The sequence below is a fragment of the Camellia sinensis genome, chromosome 5 (assembly GCF_055761805.1).
Source record: "Camellia sinensis isolate YWXY chromosome 5, ASM5576180v1, whole genome shotgun sequence".
In the NCBI taxonomy this organism is placed as follows: domain Eukaryota; kingdom Viridiplantae; phylum Streptophyta; class Magnoliopsida; order Ericales; family Theaceae; genus Camellia; species Camellia sinensis.
In genome coordinates, this window is record NC_138965.1 from 61,928,812 (window position 1) to 61,950,083 (window position 21,272).

Here is a 21,272-nt window from a genome sequence, read left to right on the forward strand (position 1 = left end):
CCTCCTTTGGCTCTTGGCGGGTGACTTCGAGATCACGAGTCGTGACCTCGATCTGTGTGTTGTAGGAGTATTGAGCAATAAAGGGCTCAGCTAGCCCTTCCCAGTTCTGTTTCACAGAGTTCTCCAATTTTGCATACCAGATTGTGGCTATCCCAGACAGGGTTCGGCCAAATAGTGACAATTTCTGTGCTGTGGTCAAACCCATTGGCCTCAAGATATCAGAAAACAGTTGGAGGTGCACCACTGGGTCTTCAGAGCCATCAAATCGATCGATATGTGGCATTTTAAACCACTCCAGCAAGGTCACCACTGAGTCGGTATAACCATCCTCTATATCAGGAATAGAGCGGGCCCCCTGAGACTTTTTGAACAATTTCTCAAGCTTGCTCACTTTCAATGCTGTGGGGTCCGTCTCGAACTCAAAGGGGGAGTCTGGCAGGTTGGTGGGTGTTTTAGACAGCTGGGGTAGCACCAGGGGCGGAGCTGGCCCGCTTGGAATGTCCGTATCATCCTGGACGTAGGTTGCCTCCCCGAGTATGGGAACTCTTGGTGGGGGAGGAGCCTGGTGTGAAGTAGATACTCCAGTTTGCTGCTCTAACCTGGCAATTGTCTCTGCCAGTTGGGCTATGACCACGGCCTGTTGCTTGGTGAGTTCCGCTTGACGGACAGCATCTTGCTGCATGGCTTTCATACTATCCTAGAGTTGGCGCACCATCTCTTCCAGACCCAACATATTGTCCTGATCTAACTGAGCAACTGGTATACCTGTGTCTGCAGTAGGCTCAGAAATCTCAACCTGGCTGTTCAAAGACCACTGAGCTAGTAGCTGCTGTACTGGTGGTCTGTGCCTGACCGACCTTTTCACCCTGCCTCTAGTAAAGGAACACTGATTGCCTTTGAACTAAATCTCTGACCCGACAAAGTCTATCAACACAAGTTCGGTGTACCCGGGGGATATTGGAGCCCTCTAAAGCTATGGTTCCCAGACTACCTAGTAAAAGAGAAAACATGCAGCATCTCAGCCCGATTTCACGATAACCCATATGAGCAGAGCTGAATGACTGTGCCTCCTACAGAATTCTACCCAAAATTCTGCCCGTAAACTGATACCCTCAGGTGAACTGAATCCCAAAGTACTGAACTGGTGCTCGCAGGCCTGATGCCCAAACTACTAAACTGGTGCCCGCAGGCCTGATGTCCAAACTTGTAGACTGATACATGCATTCCTATAGAGACACACTCTAAAAGCACATAGCAGACAAGTGAGAGCCAAAACACCCCTATGTTGGGGTAGGGTTTCCCTGTCCTATTTTGTCAGGAGCTAGGGTTTCACTAGGTACGCAGCGGTTTTAAACAACCTATAAACGGGTAAGCAACCTGTCCTAGTTTAGAGTGGTCACTATGGATTCCGAATATGCACTAGGTCGAATGGTCAAAAAGGGTGCCCCGGTAAAACCGGGGTTTGTGCTCCCATACTGGCAGAGCCCGTAACTGGTCAGCCTTATAGCATGCTTCTCGAAGCAAGCCTCCGGCAAACCGTTTAGGAATAGCATATGGCAAACACGGTGTCCTACGCGCACCAATGCAAATGTAATGCAAAGAAACACATAAGTGTAGTCAAAACAAGATATCAGGAGTTCGAGTCAAGTTCTCTAAATCCACAGCGGAGTCGCCAGAAACTATAGACGTCCCCAAACGTCCCGGGAGGATAAGTCCCGTTCTGTTCCTTTGGGCTCACTACAAGTTCGAACTCTCAAATTGTCACGGTTCTAAATCTGAACCAAAGAGTCCAAATCCGGCAAATCGTTTTGGAAAATAGATTTTTAGAAAAGAAGTGCCAAACATGGACTGCTTTGCCAGATACAGAGTCGCCACCTAAATGTTTTGTTTTGGGAAATTTAGGAAACCCTGACTCGTTGCCTAAGGCCACATGTCCGTCATCACCAAAGTTGCCTCGGCTCGGGAACTTGGGTACGATTGGGGAAGGTCACTTCGTGAGCACCCCCGCTCGCCCGATCAAAGATCGGCCTCTACTAACCATGATATCAAGTTTTGAAAACATTGTGTGCTCTTATTCCAGTTTATTAGCCTAGATTTACTATGTGATGCGCACAGCATACAAGTATAGACTGGATCGTCTGAATTGGAACAAAACATTTCATGTTTATTTTTGAAAGTGGTTTGATGGTGCTACCCGCAAGTAGGCTAAGATATGGATTTGCCACCCTCGGATGGGCTTAGAAAAACATGATTTTGCCACTATCTAGTGGGCTTAAAACTCACAGTCAATGCATTTATTCCAATTCAAATAATCCAACCTTCACCCACAGGTATTCAGGCAGTTATATCACATAAGCATATAGCCTCATGGTAAGCATGCTATCATGGCAGTCACTCACACATATGCAAGGATGCTAAAGCATAAACACTTACCGAGTACTCCAAGCCAAAACAAAAGCTATGTTAGAAATCCATGCATGATCCTAACTACACGGAAATGCCTAATGCAACACATGCAAAATGCAACTAAGATAGGCTCGACTATTCTAAAGATGGCACGTGAAATGCAGTTAGTATGATGCGCCGAGCCCGGTTCATGCAATGCAGATGAATGAATGCAAACATGCTATCATACTATATGCTAATTGAAACATGCCCTAATCTAACCATCATAAGATGGTAAATAAAATGGAGAAAGACGTGGGTTTGGAAGACATACATCACACACACGCACACTTATTACAATATTGCCCTCGCGCAGAGGGTCCGAATAAATAATACAGTCCCAAATAAATAATTACAATCCAAATAAATACAAAACCCTAATTAATTGACAAATTAATCTAGGAAAGCAGTAAATTGCACGCAAATCCATGGACTGCCTCAGCTCTGTTCCGAATGATGGATGATGCATGCTTGAGTCACCTTGCACGAAAATCCACTGCGATGCCTCGGTTTGCCTCTGTTTGCAATTGTTCTCGGGATACATGCCAAGCTTCGGAAGGCTGCCGATTTCTGATTTGCTGCAACAGAGAGCAACAAAGGGGCATGGCAAAGTATTTTCACATATGTATGCATGACTACTCTTCAGGGAGTGTAGTCCTCGATCCTCGTGCCACCAATCACGCATCTCGATGCATGATGGCCGAGGAGTCGATTTGCACAACTCAATATGAAATGAATGCACACATGGACACAACAAGGCCTAATACTCCATCATGGGTAATCCGGAATGTCGGCGACAGGAAATTGAGACACGTTCCGTCACTCGGAGTACGAAACGTCCCTCGTTTCCCGTGCTTGGGCTAACTCCTATCCCAAGCACTATGCAATATGCATGACATGCATGAATGCAATCCTAACATGCAACCTAGCATACGCAATGCTATGAAATGGCATACACAATGCATGATGTAACGAGGCATACACAATGCATGATGTAACGAGGCATACACAATGCTCTAACATACAACCTAGCATACACAATGCATGATGGACTTACATCAACGTGGGTGGACCTCAGCCACACTCACATCAGTAGCCATTAGGTGAAAATGGGACTATCGAAATGCATGCACACATGCACGAAAATCGAGGACTGATCCTAGGCATAACATGCGACTCTAACAAGGCATGGCAAGGGATGCAAGATGGCATATAAACTCACAAATTCCAGCACTGAAATATGATGCTAAACAGCCCCGAAACATAGAAAAATGGCACCCGATGCATGAGATGAACCCCGAAACTCGAAACTAGGCACATGGAATGACTTATAGGTATACAAAGCATGCATTATTTGATCATGAAGTCTAAAGACAGAGCCAAGCCATTTCCAAAACATGAACATTTCCAGTTCAAAGCATGGCCAAAAGATGATAGCAAGATGAACTAAAGTAGCATGCAACTTTGACTAGCAAACATGAGTTATATGGCAAGTATAGGATGCACATGGAATCTTACCAAACCAACAAAAATCAGTGAATAAAACATGTGAAAATATGCCCAAATAACTATGGAGATGCAACCAATACATGCAAAAAAGATGAGCTCCTTTAGAGGGCCATGTAATGGATTATTAAGCACATACAAGGTGGACACTTAGCATGGCATAAGAAACTATGAAAATCAAATATGGTAGTCTTAGAACTCATCAAATTGACCTGGAAAGTGACTTCAAAGCATGCAGGATGGGGTCTCTTTGGAAGGCCAAAAATGACCACCAAACAAGTCAAGGTGAGAGGGGGTCACCCCCCTCTGATTTGGAGGCTCAAAATAGTGTGCTAGCCACTAAAACTCCACTGGATTTCAGTGGCTAGAAGGCCAAACCAAGCATGCAACAAGAGCTTAGGTGTAAGGCTCAAAATAAGGGACAATCAAGCATACAAGGAAGCATATGACCTCAAACAAGAAAATACCCTTAATCAAACATTAAGATGATGTCAAAAGAAGACTTTTTCCAGTTTATAAAAAATCTCAAAAGTGAACACAAATAGGGCTAATCTATTATGCAAAAATGGCCCTAAAAGAGAGATTAGAGACAAGGGACAGCAGCTGGCCCCAAATTGCAAAGAGCCCTTCCACAAAGTTGAAGAGAGGCTCAAAACAAGGCACTTTACAGTTTATGGAAAATATCAAAAATAAACACAAGTGAGGCTAAAACAACATGCAAGAAAAAGGCCTAAAAGAGGGATAAAGAGACAAGTGGTAGCAGCTGGCCTCAAACAGAGGAGAGCCCTTCAAAAAAGTTGAAGAGGGGCTCAAAACAAGACATTTTACAGCTTATTAACAAGTCCAAAACAGCTCACAAATAAGACTAAAATACCATGCCAAAATAGGCCTAAAGAGGGATTAAGCACAAAGGGTGAGGAGAAGACCTCAAAAAGCAAAAAGTCATTGATCAAACATGAAGAGGAGCTCAAAATATGACTCTTTATAGTTCATGTCGGAGCCCAAAAATGTAAGCAACAAAAGCTAAGATAGCATGCAAAATATGGCAAGAAAAGAGGAGGTTCGGGGACCGAAACGCGCGGCCCTAGGCCCCGAAAGTGGGTTGTTAGGCACCGGAGGTGGCATTCAACCAGGAAGTTGGTCTCTCGGGCCATAGTGTTCCTCAAAAGGGAGGAAATAAGGTGTATACCAAAAATCGGAGCAAACAGAGGTGGTTAGGCGGTCCCGAACCGAGGCACACGGCCGACGGCTCCGAAAATCGGAAACTGGTCTCCAAACAGAAAAACTGGCCTACGGCCGCAAAACGTAGCCTACGGCCACTGAGAGATGGTCTACGAGACCTCTCCCTCCCTTCGGGAAGAGAAGACGGAGAAAACAGGACCTGGTTCGCAAATCGAGGCAAAGCACGAAAGAGCCCGGAAGTCCGGAGGCAAGGCTTGCAGCCGGGACTCTGAAACTTCTAAATGAGCACAATATGCAATAACACCGAGCGCTCAATCAGTGACGTCTGAGTCTTAAGGTCGGTCAAAAATGGGGTGTCTACATGTAGCAGATAGTGAGAGAAGAAAGAAAGAAAGAGAAAGACATTGGGGGTCAGTAGAGAGAGAAATTGAGTTGGGTGAGGGGAGAAGGGAAGAGAGAGAGAGAGAGAGAGAGGAGGGGATTTGGGTTTAACAAGTTTTTAAAAGGAAGTTACAGTTAAGCTTCATGCTCTCATAAAAGTTAGAATACAAATGTCATCAATATATATAAAAGAAGATTAATACTTTCAATTGAATATTAACGATAAGAATTGAATATATAGAAGCATAAATAAGGACTAAAAAAACTAATGAACTCAGAATAAGTGGAGGTATTAAAATTTTCAAAAAAATAAAAATAAAAAATGAAAAGGGATTTATTTATCTTCTTACTTAACACGACCACAAGTAGCACAAAGAACACAATCATAGACCAAACTCTAGGATTGAAATTCTGGCGTCGCACAAAGAGGTGTTTGATAATTTTAGACCTCAATGCTCTCACAGCTGGTTTCATAATGTACTTAATGAAAACAGCCTTCGCAGAACGGGCTTGAGCTTCCAAGTTGAAGGGGGAGAATACTCTGGCCTATATAGACGAATTACTAGAAGTTGTTGAAGAGGGAAAATATACTGGCCTATATATAGACGAATTATTACTTTATTACTACTTTTCCATTTGATTTTGTTTTTTCAGCGTTGTTCCAGTGTTACTACTTTCCAATTTGATTATGTTTTTCCAGTGGCCACTAGATAGACTAATTAGTAGAAGTTGTTGAAGGGGGAGAATACACTACCCTATATATAGACGAATTACTACTTTCCGATTTGATTTTGTTTTTCGAGTTGATTTTGTTTTTTTAGTGTTTGTACTTTCAAAGTGTTACTACTTTCCTGTAACGCCCGCCTCCCCACTTAGCTGTTCATTCTATGGTTTACCCTAATTATGTGTCTATATGTGCATTCTATGTTTATCTGTGTGTGAAGTGTGTACTATGTGTTATGTGCATTCTACTCTGCTTGACAAAAATGTTAATTTAAGAAAATGGCCTCTCTGATTCGTTAAATTGCAAGGTCACAAATTAAATAATGGACTATGTGGTTAGAGCCTAATTCAGCTTATTTAGACAAAGTGGAGTTAAGGTAACTTGGGTTATAGCAAGAAAATTAATTGAAGTGATTTAAATTTCATTTAACTTAAGTCAAAGTGACTTAGGTATTTTATATATAGATATTTGAATTCAAGTGAAGAGAGAGAGAGAAAACCTGAGGGAGAGAAAGAAAATTCTTCAGTTTTAGAGAAGAAGCAGAAGAGGAAGAGAAGAGGGTTAAAGTCAATCTTCCACAATTCCATAAGCTAAGGTAAGAATTCTTGTCTCAACCTTGGGAATTAACATATGAGATGGGAGAATTTGCATTGGTTGAAGAATTAGGGTAGTGCAGGTTATGTCAAGAACCCTAAATTTAAGACATCATGTTTGTATATGGCATACATAGCATTATTCATGTTCAATTCCATTCTTTTGCATAATCTTTGGTACTTGGAGGAAGGAATTTATGGATTTGAGTTGGGAAAGTTACACTCAAAGTTTTGATCTTTTCTTTTCCAATACCAATGAGTTTGTTTGAACTTATGATGTTGGGTTGAACTTAGAATTTACTCTTTCATCATATTTTTGTAAGTTTTAAGCCTTGATTTGTTCAAATTTGGGTTTGATTTTTTGGAGTATTGAAGCTCCAAACCTGTGCATAAATTTTGATTCTGGAACACCCGGAACCACATGTGCAGCAAGGGGAACCGTACATGCGGGAGGCAAAGCCGCACGTGCAGAAAACAAGGGCAGAAGCATCTTGCATTCTGAAATAATTGCAGCATCCAGTGCACATGCGGCGCACGTACGGTGAGAGCCCCGCACGTGCGACCAAGGTGCTCTGCACGTGCGGCTGCTTAGCAGACCCAGTTTCAGCTTTTTGCTTAATTTCTCAATCTTCCGAGCCTCTAGTGGCATGATTTTCGCATATATTTGATGATCATATGCATTACACAGACATTGAAGAGAATAAGGGCAATTAGGCTAACTAATCAATAAGTTATAACATAACTAATTAATTGCCCGGTATGGTAAACATGTTATACTTGTATCTGTCTGTGTAGGTCAAAAGCCACGTTACAGCCACGTGTTTTGTAGAGCCAACTGTGAGTAACACTGTTGTAAAGTTATGTTTAACTTAAGTATCTCTTTTCTGCTTGATCTTTTCCCTCCTCTAAACATGCTTAGATTACGCGTAATGAATGATGATCCTATGTCTTACACTTTATTTGTGTCATCCTTGGCACTTGTTTACATTGTTACAGAGATCCCTGTCAGTTCCATTTTGTGGAACTACTGTTTATTTTAATGATGGCGATCACATCTGAATACCAGTCTTCATGACCGCCTGTTCGGTCTTCAAGACCACCTAAACTAGTTTGCTATGGGATGTACCACATAAACATTTATGTCCTTGTATGAAATAAGAATCTGTTAAGTTTATGGTTTGCTTTCTAGTAAGGACATCATTCGAAACCTCTTTACACTGTTGTTATTCACTGGGCTCTAGCTTACATTTTGATATGTATATCAATCCAAATGACTAATCCAAAGAACAACAAGGGTAATAAGAGATGGACAACAACATTGAACCATGAAACCCGAATAAAATAATAAAATATCGGGTCAAAACCGGAGTCGCTATAAGAATCAATTTTGAAAAATAACTTTTTTAAAAGAGTTGACAAAATTTAAAAACTTATTTAGTTATATATTCTAAAAATAGCTTTTAAAATTTTGAAAATTCAAAACTTGTTTGCTTTTCAAATTCTTAAATAATTTTTAAAACTCTGTTTCGTTTTGAAATTTTCAAAAATAGTTTTTGAAATATTTGTAGTGGACTTTTTAAATATTTTAATCAATGTTTTTTTAGTTTTTTTTATGATTTTTTTTAAAAAAATATTAAATACTAACAAATATATAGAAAAATATACAAATTTTATTTTATTTTTTAAAATTTTTTTAGATTGGCTCAATCTAAATATACTTAAATTGTATAAAATTTATGAAAAAATCTTAAACTTTCAAAAACCTTTCCAAAATCCAAATTGGGCTCAATTTTTTAGAAAAGTGAGTCAAAATAGTCTTGATATATATATATATATATATACAGGCAGTCTAATGACAGAAAAAAGAAGATTAATATTAAAGGCACGATATAATAATATTATATGTGTGTTTTCTTGTCACTTGAGTAACATGACCACTTGAGTAACACACTATATGTACTCAAGTGATCATGTTATATAGATATGTCAATGTTTATAAAAGAAAATTAAAACTTTCAATTGAATGTAACGTTAATAATGAGGCTTAATGATCTCTAATTTCAATGTAAAACAGAAAACAAAAGGGATTTATTTATCTTCTTACGTGGAATAGAACGACCAGGAGCAGCATAAAGAAGAACATCATAATCACAATTCTGCGATCGAAATTCCAGCCCCGCACAAAGAAGTGTTCGAATATTTCATAGCCCAATTTGCTCAAAGCAAGTTTGATAATGTAATTCACAAAAACTTCCCTTCCAACGATCTCTCTAACTTCCTTCATCTTCAAGTGTAGGAATGGTGGTTTTGTGATGGGGCTTTTATACTTGGGGGGGGGGGGGGTGAGAGATCTTCAAGTGTAGGAATGGTGGTTCTGTGATGGAGCTTTTATACTAGGCGGGAGGGGGGAAGTGCGTTGTAATAACCTGACCCTCGTCTATGATTCCGGTATACTTTTAGTCCCTTATTATGTACATTTATATGCTTATTGTGAAATGCCATGTGAAATTAAGTTTAATTAACAAGAGAAAAATCTGTTATAACTAAGATGTTCAGATCAAAAATTGAGAGCCTTAGAGGCTTGATAATTTGAAATTGAATTTACATTTGAGATCAGCATGATTTTTAAGCCATGATAAGCATTTTTGTGAAATTTCAATTTGGAATCATTAAACTGATAGAATTTTGTCTTATTCTACCTTATAAATATATATGTATGCCTCTTTGACCATTTGACTTAGAGTCTCCTAAAAATACTTCCTGAGAGAGAGAAAGAATTAGAGAGGAAGAAGGTTTGTGAAGGGTTCTTCAAGGAGGAAGATTGAGAAATTAAAAAGGGGTTTATAAAGATTCTAACTTAAGGTATGTATAATTCATTCCAATTAGCCTCTTTGATAATTGAGTATGAATCCCTTTGTGTTATGTAAGGTAAGGTTTATATGATAGAACAAATATGTGTTTCTTGAGTTGGTCGTTTTGGGGTTTCATTGAGTTATCTAGTTGGAATCACATCTCATGTCTTCAATTGATGTACTTGAGCTTAGTTATGTAAGTAAATAACCATGTGTGTATATGTGAGTGTGAAGATGCAAATATTATGAAATTTGGTTGTGTTGTGAATTAAGATTAAACATCCAAGGTATACTTAGATTGATCTATATTGAAGCTTCTATATACATGATTTTGGCCCATGTTCCAATAATTAAAAGATCAATTTTGAGCCTTAAGAATACTCACTAAAAAATTGAGTTTGCTGGAATTTTGAACTGCCCACTGTGTAGATCGCCGTGCGGGGGTCATTGTCGCACGTGTGGGAGGCCTTGCCGCACGTGCGGGGCTCACAACCGCACGTGCGGCCCAAGCTGCAAAAATTCGTCCGCTCTGTTTTGCGTGCTTAGCCCTCTGGTATTTATGAAATTTATGTTTGACGTTCCTAGGATGCCTGTAAATTCGTTTGATGTAAAATGATGCAGGAAATAATGAAAGAAAGAACAAGAACTAATGTATAAGTTATGCACATGTGTAGGTCATACCTCGGAAGGGTCAAGCACTCCGCTATAGCACTGTGAGTAGTAGTACTGTAGCCTTACGTTCAATTATCATTAATGATTCTCATAGTTAACAATCTGTTCCTTACAAGTAATTATGTTAACAATATGTTGATTGGAAAATCTAGAGGCATTATTGAGCAGTACATCCTGTTTACTGTTGACAAGAATACTAACATTCTGTTATTTGCAAGATAGCGACAGTGGTTCATGACGAACAAATGGAACGTATGAGCATTATGGAACTATGGTATCCACGTATCTCTAGACTCATACAATCTGTAAAATGTGCTTACCTTTCATTAATAATTATCAGAAACATTCAGTTAAACTTAAGTTGACTATGTTAACTCATGTGAATGATGCAACGGTTACCATTAGCATTCTATTAATTACAGATCAAAGGTGCAAGTGAACTACGTCATTTCTTAATGAATAAAGAGAATTTATGTCCATTTTTGAAGAACGGATTCCGTGTAAATATGAGAGCATACTGTTTTGCTAGTCATAGACCACAGGCCATTTAGTTATAGGTTATCAAGTGTGGACACCTTCAAAGAATCAGAATAATTGGAAAGCTATGTGTATCTAAATGAAGCTAAAGTTATTTTGTTGTGTTACATATGAACTTAAAGTTATCCAGAATCTACGACATAAATGCAAAAGTTTAACATTATTATGTGACCCACATGAGAATGTGAATTATTCTATCTTTGTTAAGTGTACGATAATGACATGATATGACAAGAAATGCTTTGTTTCTTGATATGTTATGTTTTGAATCAATGAATGATTATCCATCTATACAAAAGTATTCAAGGCATCCTTAGCACCAGTTCCCAGTACCGGTGATCCTTTTATGGAATTAACGAGAATGCTCCATATTGATTTGTTAGCGCTATTGGAAGTGCCATGTATAATCAAGTATGAACTCTGATTCTGTTTATGATTCAAGCACAAAGAATATATATATACATTTGTTTCCATTTATGGTATGACATGATATGAATGGTTGGGTCTGTAAGACCTACTGATTAAGGGAATGGAACAAAGTGCTACTCGGAACTAAGTGCTACATTGTGAGCTACCTCTAGAATTCGCATGAGACACCTCTTGAGTCCATACATATATGAACTAGGCTTAAAGCCAATCTGGGCCTATGGCCATTCTGTATAATTTATTAGGCCAGAGGCCATTCTGTATTTCTAATATGGAACAAAGTGTTGTACGAAACTAAGTGTTGCAAGGCGAGCCACCTCTAGAATTCGTACGAGCCACCTCTTGAGTCCATACATATGTGAAAGTTATGAGGCCTATGGCCATTCCGTATAAGTTGTTATGATATGAAACAAAGTGCTACGCGGAACTAAGTGCTACGATGTGAGTCACCTCTAGAATCCGCATGAGACACCTCTTGAATTCATACAAGTATGTTCAAGGGCTTAATGCCAAATTGTTCAAGGGCTTCGTGCCATTATGTTCAAAGGCTTGATGCCATTATGTTCAAGGGCTTGATGCCACTATGTTCAAGGGCTTAAGGCCATTATGTTTTAAGATATTATGCTTCAAGTCATTATGTTTAAAGACTGGGCCTAAGGCCGTTCTGACATTAATACAGAATCAATTAACCTTATGCCCTCTTCATTTATATATGAATTGATATGTATTATAATTCAAGTTGAGTATTGAATCGTTTATATACTATTATTCACTGAGCTTCGCTTACTTTGTATTATGCATGTTCTGTAGGTAAGCACTTTGGAAGTCCGTCTTAACCCTTGATGCTCACCCTTCAGTTGTCAACCTCGGTATGCCCAAGCACCCAGACAAAGTCCATGCATTTATGTAAAGTTTTATTAAGATTTTGACTTGCACTTTAATTATCTACCTAAGGTTAAAATGTGTGTATATGACCCCTTTCTTTACCAATGTTTGGTTATGCGCTCAAGTATGTGATCCTGGCATGTTAGTTTTAGCTCAATGGATGTTATTCTGTGTTACTTTATAATATTAAATGCTTCCGTTCAGGCCCCATATGATATGTAGATCAGGTGAAGTGTCCGTTTCTGCATAGGTCATGCCCGAACTTTTAGGGGCGAGTTGAGGGTGTGACATGGGTGGTGGGGGGGCGGGGTGTTTGGGGGCGATTTAGACAATTAACTACAATTTGACATGTAACACCTCTCGTAATGAGCAACACCTCTTTTATTTGTCCATATTGGTCTTTTACTTTACAGCGTGTACATTCTCTCTCTACATCTTTCTGAGGAATTGGATTGTTCAATCCACCATCGGATTAGACCATCTAATCCGGCTTATTGAGTCTATTTTTGAGTCTCGTTTGGATAATTTGAAGTGTTTATATTTTAGGATTGTCGAGTATGTCATTTTTTCCAAAAAAAAAAAAACAAGTCGTTCAGATAACGGAAATCACATGTTCAAATCAATTTTATATAGACGGTGAAAAAATAAACGGTTTATACAATTGTCCATACAAAATTGATCTAAACACATGATTTCCGTTATCTGATCGACGTAATTTTTTGCAAAGATAATATACTCTATGGAACGCTCTATACAAAATTGATTCGAACACGTGATTTCCGTTTTCCAATCGACTTAATATTTTACAGGGGCTAGCTCTACCACATGAATGGTTTAAAGCAAATAATTAAAGGCAGACTGTTTTTGTTTTGTTTTGTTTCTTCTTTTTCAAGGCTAGGAACATATTGAAATATATTTTTATTAGAGATGAAAGAATACAACTTTAATGAAATAATCGGACCAATTTTTTACCAAATTTTTTATCAAATTTAAATTTAATGCAAGATTTGGTGAATGATTGTATATATTCTAATCATATTCACTTATTATTTGATATTATCGTGTCGTATTTATGTGTCATGTCAATAAATGTTATTTTTAATTAAAAATATCAAGTATATAAAAATATTTTAAATTTTCCTTACATGTTGTGCACAGGACTTTATAAATTTAAAAAAAAAAATCATTATAATTATTTTGAAATAATTTAATATTCTGTCTTGTGGTATATATGAAATTTATAATTATTTTTAAGGGCACCATACTGAGAGGCAATGGAGTCTCGAGCATTGGTAAAGCCTTTTAGTGTTGAGTCCTATCCACTGAATCCACCTCGGATACTATTATTAAAGACATTGTTATTAAGACTTATTTAAAAAATAAGTTAAAAGTTAAGTTTTTTAATTTTTTTATAAAAAAAATACAAAAAGAAATTAATTTTTAACTGTGTAGTCAAAAATAGACCTAAATGTTTGTGATGGTAAAAGCTAATATTTTATTTTAATAGTTTCAACAAACTTTTGCGATATATGCTTTCGCCCTGTCAAGGCCATAAGTTTAACACGGTGCGACCACGCCACAATAATATCCTGCCATGTCACAAAATACTAAAAAAGTAAAGTGGACCATCATATTAAAGAGTCTCATCACTTTAACCCTCTTTAAGTCCTCTCTCCCCAAACTGTTGTTATCTTTGCAAACCCATTTGCATCTCTCTTCCGTCATTATTTCTCTCTCTCTCTCTCTCTCTCTCTCTCTCTCTCTCTCTCATGGCCAGCCACCATTATCTCCAGCCATCGACGGCATCCTCCTGTCCAACATTAGAGTAATATTAATTTTGTTTCAATTAATTTCTGCATAATGACTAAACCTATACCATTAGTAAATCTACCATAACAATATAACCCATACCATCATCTTCAACCACCAATTATATCACCAACACTGTCACTCATTGCCTCTGTAACTTCTAATTTTTCCATCTAAAATCTTCATTTTCACTCAAAAATGAAAATTTCCAAAATGAACAATCAAAACTTAATTTTTCTTTCTTTTTTCTACTTGCCCATTTTTTTTCCCTCTCTAATATTTTGTGTTATCCAAACCTCACTCTCTTTTTGGATTCATTTTTTATTATCTACAACTAGAGATACATATACCTGTAAAATGATTCCATTTAGAAAGGAATAATAATTAGGTCCAGTTTTAGAGAGTAGAGGATATGGGTAAGCTTTTAATTTATTGAGGGTATTGGAGCAGACAGTGAGAGAAGAAAAAAAGAAAGAGAAAGAAGTTGGGGGTCCGTAGAGAGAGAAATTGAGTTGGGTAAGAGGGAGAAGGGAAGAGAGAGAGAGAGAGAGAGAGAGAGAGAGAGAGAGAGAGAGAGAGAGAGAGAGAGGAAGTGGAGGGGATTTGGGTTTAAGAAGTTTTTAAAAGCAAGTTATGGTTAAGTTTTTATGTATAGCCTCTTAAATTGATTGTTCTACTAATTTATTAATTTTCTGAGGCAAAAAATTATTGGATGTTTGTAAAGCTTTACTCCACGGCTTAGCCGTATAAAACATGAAAAATGTTAAGAACTCAAATTATTTATTAATATTTTTATCAAATATTTTATATGAATAAAATATTTAAAAACTTTAACATTATTCATAAAACATATCTCCCGTAGGCCGGTCAAAATCTTGAATTTGTCCTTGCCTTTTTTCCAGACAACACCTTCTGGTCTACATCTTAGACGGGAGCAAACCTCATCCAAAGCAGACAAGTCAATCCCAAATAGATTAACAGAAACTGAAAACTGCTAAAATGTTTTAATTTCCAAATTGTGCACAAATCAAAGGTTGAAATGTAAATAGATAAACTGACCCAAATGCAAATATAAGTTTAGAATATAGTACAAGCACTAACCAAACACACCATATCGGGACATCGTAAATTAACATTAAGTGATGAATTTTGTTATTTAAATTACTAAAAATCAAAGCAAAACACTATATTTGCTCTGATATAATTAGATAATTTTTCCACACTAAATACAATTATATCCAACAGAATGACACCATTCCAAATATCCAACATTATAGTCGATAGAATCATTGAACACGTTCATAAGAATCCTAAAATTTCATAAAAGTTAGAATACAAATGTCATCAATATATATATAAGAAGATTAATACTTTCAATTGAATATTAACAATAAGAATTGAATATATACAAGCATAAATAAGGACTAAAAAAACTAACGAACCCAGAATAAGGAGAGGTATTCAAATTTAAAAAAAAAATGAAAAGGGATTTATTTATCTTCTTACTTAGCACGACCACAAGTAGCACAAAGAAGACAGTCACCGACCAAACTCTAGGATTGAAATTCTGGTGTCGCACAAAGATGCGTTCTATAATTTTAGACCCCAATGCTCTCACAGCTAGTTTCACAATGTACTTGATGAAAACTTCCTTTGCAGAACTGGCTTGAGCTTCCAAGTTGAAGGGGGAGAATACTCTGGCCTATTTATAAACGAATTACTAGAAATTGTTGAAGGGGGAGAATACACTGGCCTATATATAGACGAATTACTACTTTATTACTACTTTCCCATTTGATTTTGTTTTTCCAGCATTGTTACAGTGTTACTACTTTCCCATTTGATTATGTTTTTCCAGTGGCCACTATATAACGAATTAGTAGAAGTTGTTGAAGGGGGAGAATACACTAGCCTATATATAGACGAATTACTACTTTCCCATTTGATTTTGTTTTTCTAGTGTTACTACCTTCCCTTTTACTACTTTCCCATTTGATTTATTTTTTAAGTTGATTTTTTTTTTTCGGTGTTACTACTTTCAAAGTGTTTCTACTTTCTTGTAGCGCCTACCTCCATACTTAGCTGTTCATTTTGTGGTTACCCTAATTATGTGTCTATATGTGCATTCTATGTTTATCTTTGTGTGAAGTGTGTACTATGTGTCTTGTGCATTCTACTCTGCTCGACAGATATGTTAATTTAAGAAAAAGGCCCGTCTGATTCGTTAAATTGTAAGGTTACAAATTAAATAATGGACTAGGTGGTTAGAGCCTAATTTACCTTAATTAGACAAAGTGAAGTTAAGGTAACTTAGTTTATAGCAAGAAAATTAATTGAAGTGATTGTAATTTGGTTTAACTTAAGTCAAAGTAACTTAGATATTTTATATATAGATATTTGAATTCAAGTGAAGAGAGAGAGAGAGAGAGAGAGAGAGAGAGAGAGAGACATAACCTGAGGAAGAGAAAGAAAATTCTTGAGTTTTAGAGAAGAATGAGAAGAGAAAGAGAAGAGTAGCAAGAGGGTTGAGGTCAATCTTCCACAATTCCATAAGCTAAGGTAAGAATTCTTGTCTCAACCTTGGGAATTAACATATGAGATGGGAGAATTTGCACTGGTTGAAGAATTAGGGTAGTGTAGGTTATGTCAAGAACCCTAAATTCAAGACTTCATGCTTGTATATGACATACATAACATTATTCATGTTCAATTCCTTTCTTTTGCATAATATTTGGTAGCTGGAGGATGGAATTTGTGGATTTGAGGTTGGAAAGTTACACTCTGTAGCGATCCTAGTTTTGCCATTTTGCTGAGTATGTCGGGGATCAAGTTGCCCGGTCAGCTCGCGGGGGTCTAGGGGGCAGCGCCCCTTGGCGAGTCGTAGGGTAACGCCCTTGCGAGGTTGAGGGGCAGGGTCCCTGAAGCAAAAATGCAAAATGCATTAGAAGTTGCTTGTCCACTCGAGCGAAGAATATTTGGTTCCAGAAGTTTGAACAATTGAAATTGCATGGTATCATTGAACATGATGGTTTTCAAAAGATGAAAATGTGATTTATCTTCAAAAAGGGCATAGCATGGCATGTGCATTGCATCTCTTGAGACTTGTATAAAATGTATATACTTGTTTAAGGATTTCCTACTGGACTTTATGCTCACCCTACGGGATTTTTGTGCAGGAAAAGATGTGGTGATGCTGCCTAACTAAAGGCGAGGAAATGTGTGTTGAGAGTACGAGACTCTCATTTTGCTGTGACTCTGTGTGTAAGCCTAGGGCTGTATGTGTGTGAGTTTGAATAACCGTTTTATGTAACCAGGCTCAAGCCTTGGAAACTTGTAAACCCTTGGGGGTATTTATTTGTTTATTTACTCGTTGTTGGATTAATGTATTGTTACATGAAGAACTACTATATCATGTAATGTAAGTTTAGAGATTTATGTTCGGTTTTTCCTTGAAAGAGCCATGATTGTTGTATTATCATTTGGGCTACAAATTTGGGACATTATAACTTGGTATCAGAGCTGCCGGTTTGAATACTTGGAGCTCATGGGAAGTGGTTGTTTAGCCACAATGGGTGCATTTAGCATGCTTAGGAAGTGTTATGCATTTTGTGACTATGTGATAACATGCTTATGTGACTAAACGGGTATGGGATTGGACTTTGGGGATGTTGTTTGCGCCTGTTAAATTCTTTGAGGTCTCATTAGAAGGGTACTTGATCAATACTCATTTTACTAAGAATTCTTGATTTTTCGTGGGACGAATTTCATCGTAAAAGAAGAGTTCGTGTGTGTTTACATGACTAAGTGCTTATGTGGAGTGAAATTGGATTGTGTATATGGTAGAGAAATATATAGAATTATTGTAGTCAAACGTGTGAGTCAAGTTATGAGCACATATGAGTTAATGTGCTAAATTATTTCTCTTGTGTCCTTTATTAGGATGTCAGGAAGGGGTCAAGTCCGTGGTGGTAGAGGCGGGAGGCGTGATAGGGCTCGCCGAGGTGTGCATGAGGTACCGGTCCATAGGGTTCCAGTGCAAGAAGAAGGGTTCGGCCAAGCTAATATGGCCGAGCCAGTAGGCCAAGTAATGTGGCCGAGCAGGTGGGACAAGCGGGTTAAACGACAATGGGGGCCCTTGCTCGAGAAATGGCAGGGGCTTTAAGAGAGTCTATGAACTTGTTGAGGGTGGAGAATCAAGCCCGAGAGAACACCGCAGAGTCAAGAGCGAGTTTCCTTACTAGAGAGTTCTTGCGGGCCAAACCAGATGAGTTCCATGTGGCCCCAAACCCAAGAAAGCGGATGAGTGGCTCGAACAAACTGTGAAGACATTCGAGATGCTTCACATCGAAGATAGTGAACTAAGAGTGACTCTAGCAAGTTACTACCTTAAGGGAGACACGGGTCAATGGTGGAAATATGCCAAGGGTAGAGTGGAGCCGACTTGGGAAGCCTTTGCGGTTGCTTTCCAAGTACATACCTCCCACTGCTAGGGAGAGATTGAGGCAAGAGTTTAAAGACCTTAAACAACTCGACATGCCCGTGGCTAAGTTTGAGGTGGTCTTCTCTAGTTTGTCCAGATTTGCACCAAAGTTGGTGGCAACGGAAGAGTGCCGTTACATTGAATTTGAAAAGAAATTGAAAACAAAAATTATGTTCAAGCTTGTCGGAAATATGATTCGGGAATATTACGGTCTTGTGGAGACAACGACACACTTAGAAATTTCCATAGAAGCTGAGGAGGAGAGGCTTCGGAGTTCGAGGTCTAGGGGCCAAGAGTCTCAAGGACACTATAGGCAAAACAAGAAGAGCAGGAACACCTATCCATCCCAGTCCCAATCACAACAGTCTAGATCCACTTTTCCTTTGCCTAGTGCGGGTCCGGGAAAAAGTGCATCGAGTAGCTTCTCGTGTTTCAAGTGTGGCCAACCGGGTCACAAAGCCTTCTCATGACCATAGAAGGGAGGAGGGTAGTTAATAGTACCATAACCTAACCGATCTCAAAGTCAGTCTCAGTCTCAGAATAAAGGTCAAGGGTTTAATTGTTATCAGTGTGGTCAGCCGGGGCATATGAAGAGAACTTGGCCACAGTTGGGAGGCGTAGCTGGCGCATCAGGGTCGAGGAAGACTCAGAGCCACCAGCAGGCTCAATCAATCCAAGCTTCGTGAGTTAATCTGGGAGCCGCTTCGGCTCAGTCAGTAGAACAGGCCTATGCTTCGAGAGGGGAGCAAGTTAATCAGGGGCCACAGGGGCGCGCGTATGCAGTTACCGTACCAGAGCAGTTGCCAGAATCCTTAGTTGTGAGAGGTACTTTTGTTGTGTGCAATTCTTTGGCTAATGTATTGATAGACATGGGTGCGTCTCATTCATTTATATCTACTGCATTTGCTTCTGCATTGGGGTTAGAGGTAGCACGGTTAGTGCCTCCACTCAGAGTAGAGTCACCTGTTGGGGGTACAGTTGATTTAGACCGGGGTTGTCGTGATTGTGAAATAGAAGTTGCCGGGCGTCGACTTCCGTTTGCTTTTGTGTTACTAGATATGTTGAGTGTTGATGTCAGTTTAGGCACGGACTAGTTATGTTCTTATCAAGCTGTGATTGATTGTTACTGTCAGAGAGTTACAAAGTGCACTTCGGGTGGTGATCGTTTCTATTTTCTAGGGAACTGAGTTGATAGAGCCTTGTCACCAGTTGTTGACCCTCGTAGTAGGAGCAAGCTTAGTGTCACAACCCGAACCCGCCCCTATGGGTTAAGGCCATAACCGGCCAGTAATCACGAGATTGCCTATGGCCTCAAACCAAATAAGACAAAACTCATCAGAGTAAAGGGGCCAAACGGAAGCAAATTTAAAACTTTGTCCGTAGAGCCGTGTTTATATGCACATCATAACATTCCACATTTACATATATTAATAACTCACAATAGAAAATATAGTAGCATAAGGTTCTAAATAGATAGGATCATTTAATAACTCACAATAGAAAACAAAACTATACACAGAAGTATACCGAAGTCCTCGCCAACATGACAAAATACACAGAAAGGAAAAAGGGCGAAGACGTGTCTCGTGCATGAGATGCCAGGGCTGACTCTTCAAAACTTTGATTGTTCCATATAGACTACACTGAGGCTGGGTCTGGACCTCTCTTGGCTCACCGACAAACGCATGAATGAGAGTGAGCGAAAGCCCAGTGAATAATATCAAATAAAGGATATACATTGGAACAATATACATCAAACGGCCTTGGGCCCAATTTATATTTCTACTAATACATATATACATAGACATATGTAGGTTAAGTAACTGTGGTTCCAAACACATCATACGGCCTCGAGCCCAATTCATTAGTATCATTCAGGTCAAACTGGCCTTTGGCCCATTCATACATGTCAAAACGGCCTCTGGCCCGTTCATTTATGTCAAACTGTTATTCGTGTCAAACTATTATTCGTGTCAAACTGTTATTCGTGTCAAATTATTCGTGTCAAACTGGCCTTTGGCCTATTCATTTATTCATGTCAAAACAGCCTCTGGCCCATTCATTCATGTCAAAACGGCCTCTGGCCCATCCATTCATTCTTGTCAAAACGGCCTTTGGCCCATTCATTCATGTCAAAACTGGCCCCTGGCCCATTCAATCATGTCAAACTGGCCTATGGCCCATTCATTCATGTCAAACTAGCCTCTGGCCCATTCATTCATGTCAAACTGGCCTCTGGCCCATTCATTCATGTCAAAACGGCCTCTGGCATGTTCATTCATGTCAAAACGGCCTCTGGCATGTTCATTCATGTCAAAACTGGCCTCTGGCATGTTCATTCATGTCAAACTGGCCTATGGCCCATTCATTCATGTCAAAATGGCCTCTGGCCCATTCATTCATGTCAAACTGTTCTCTGGCCCATTCATTCATGTCAAAATGGCCTCTAGCCCATTCATTCATGTCAAACTAGCCTCTAGCCCATTCATTCATGTGAAAATGGCCTCTAGACCATTCATTCATGTCAAACTGGCCTCTGGCCCATTCATTCATGTCAAAATGGCCTATGGCCCATTCATTTATGTCAAAACGGCCTCTGGCCCATTCATTCTATTATTCAGATTAGACTGGCCTCTAGCCCACTCATTTGGTATAGCAAACATTGTCCACCAATCGAATCAATGAACTTATAAAACTTACATAGACGAAAGCAATTGGACAATAACACATTTCAGATATCTTTGTTAGATATTACTCACAGTGATCGGCTGATTGATTTG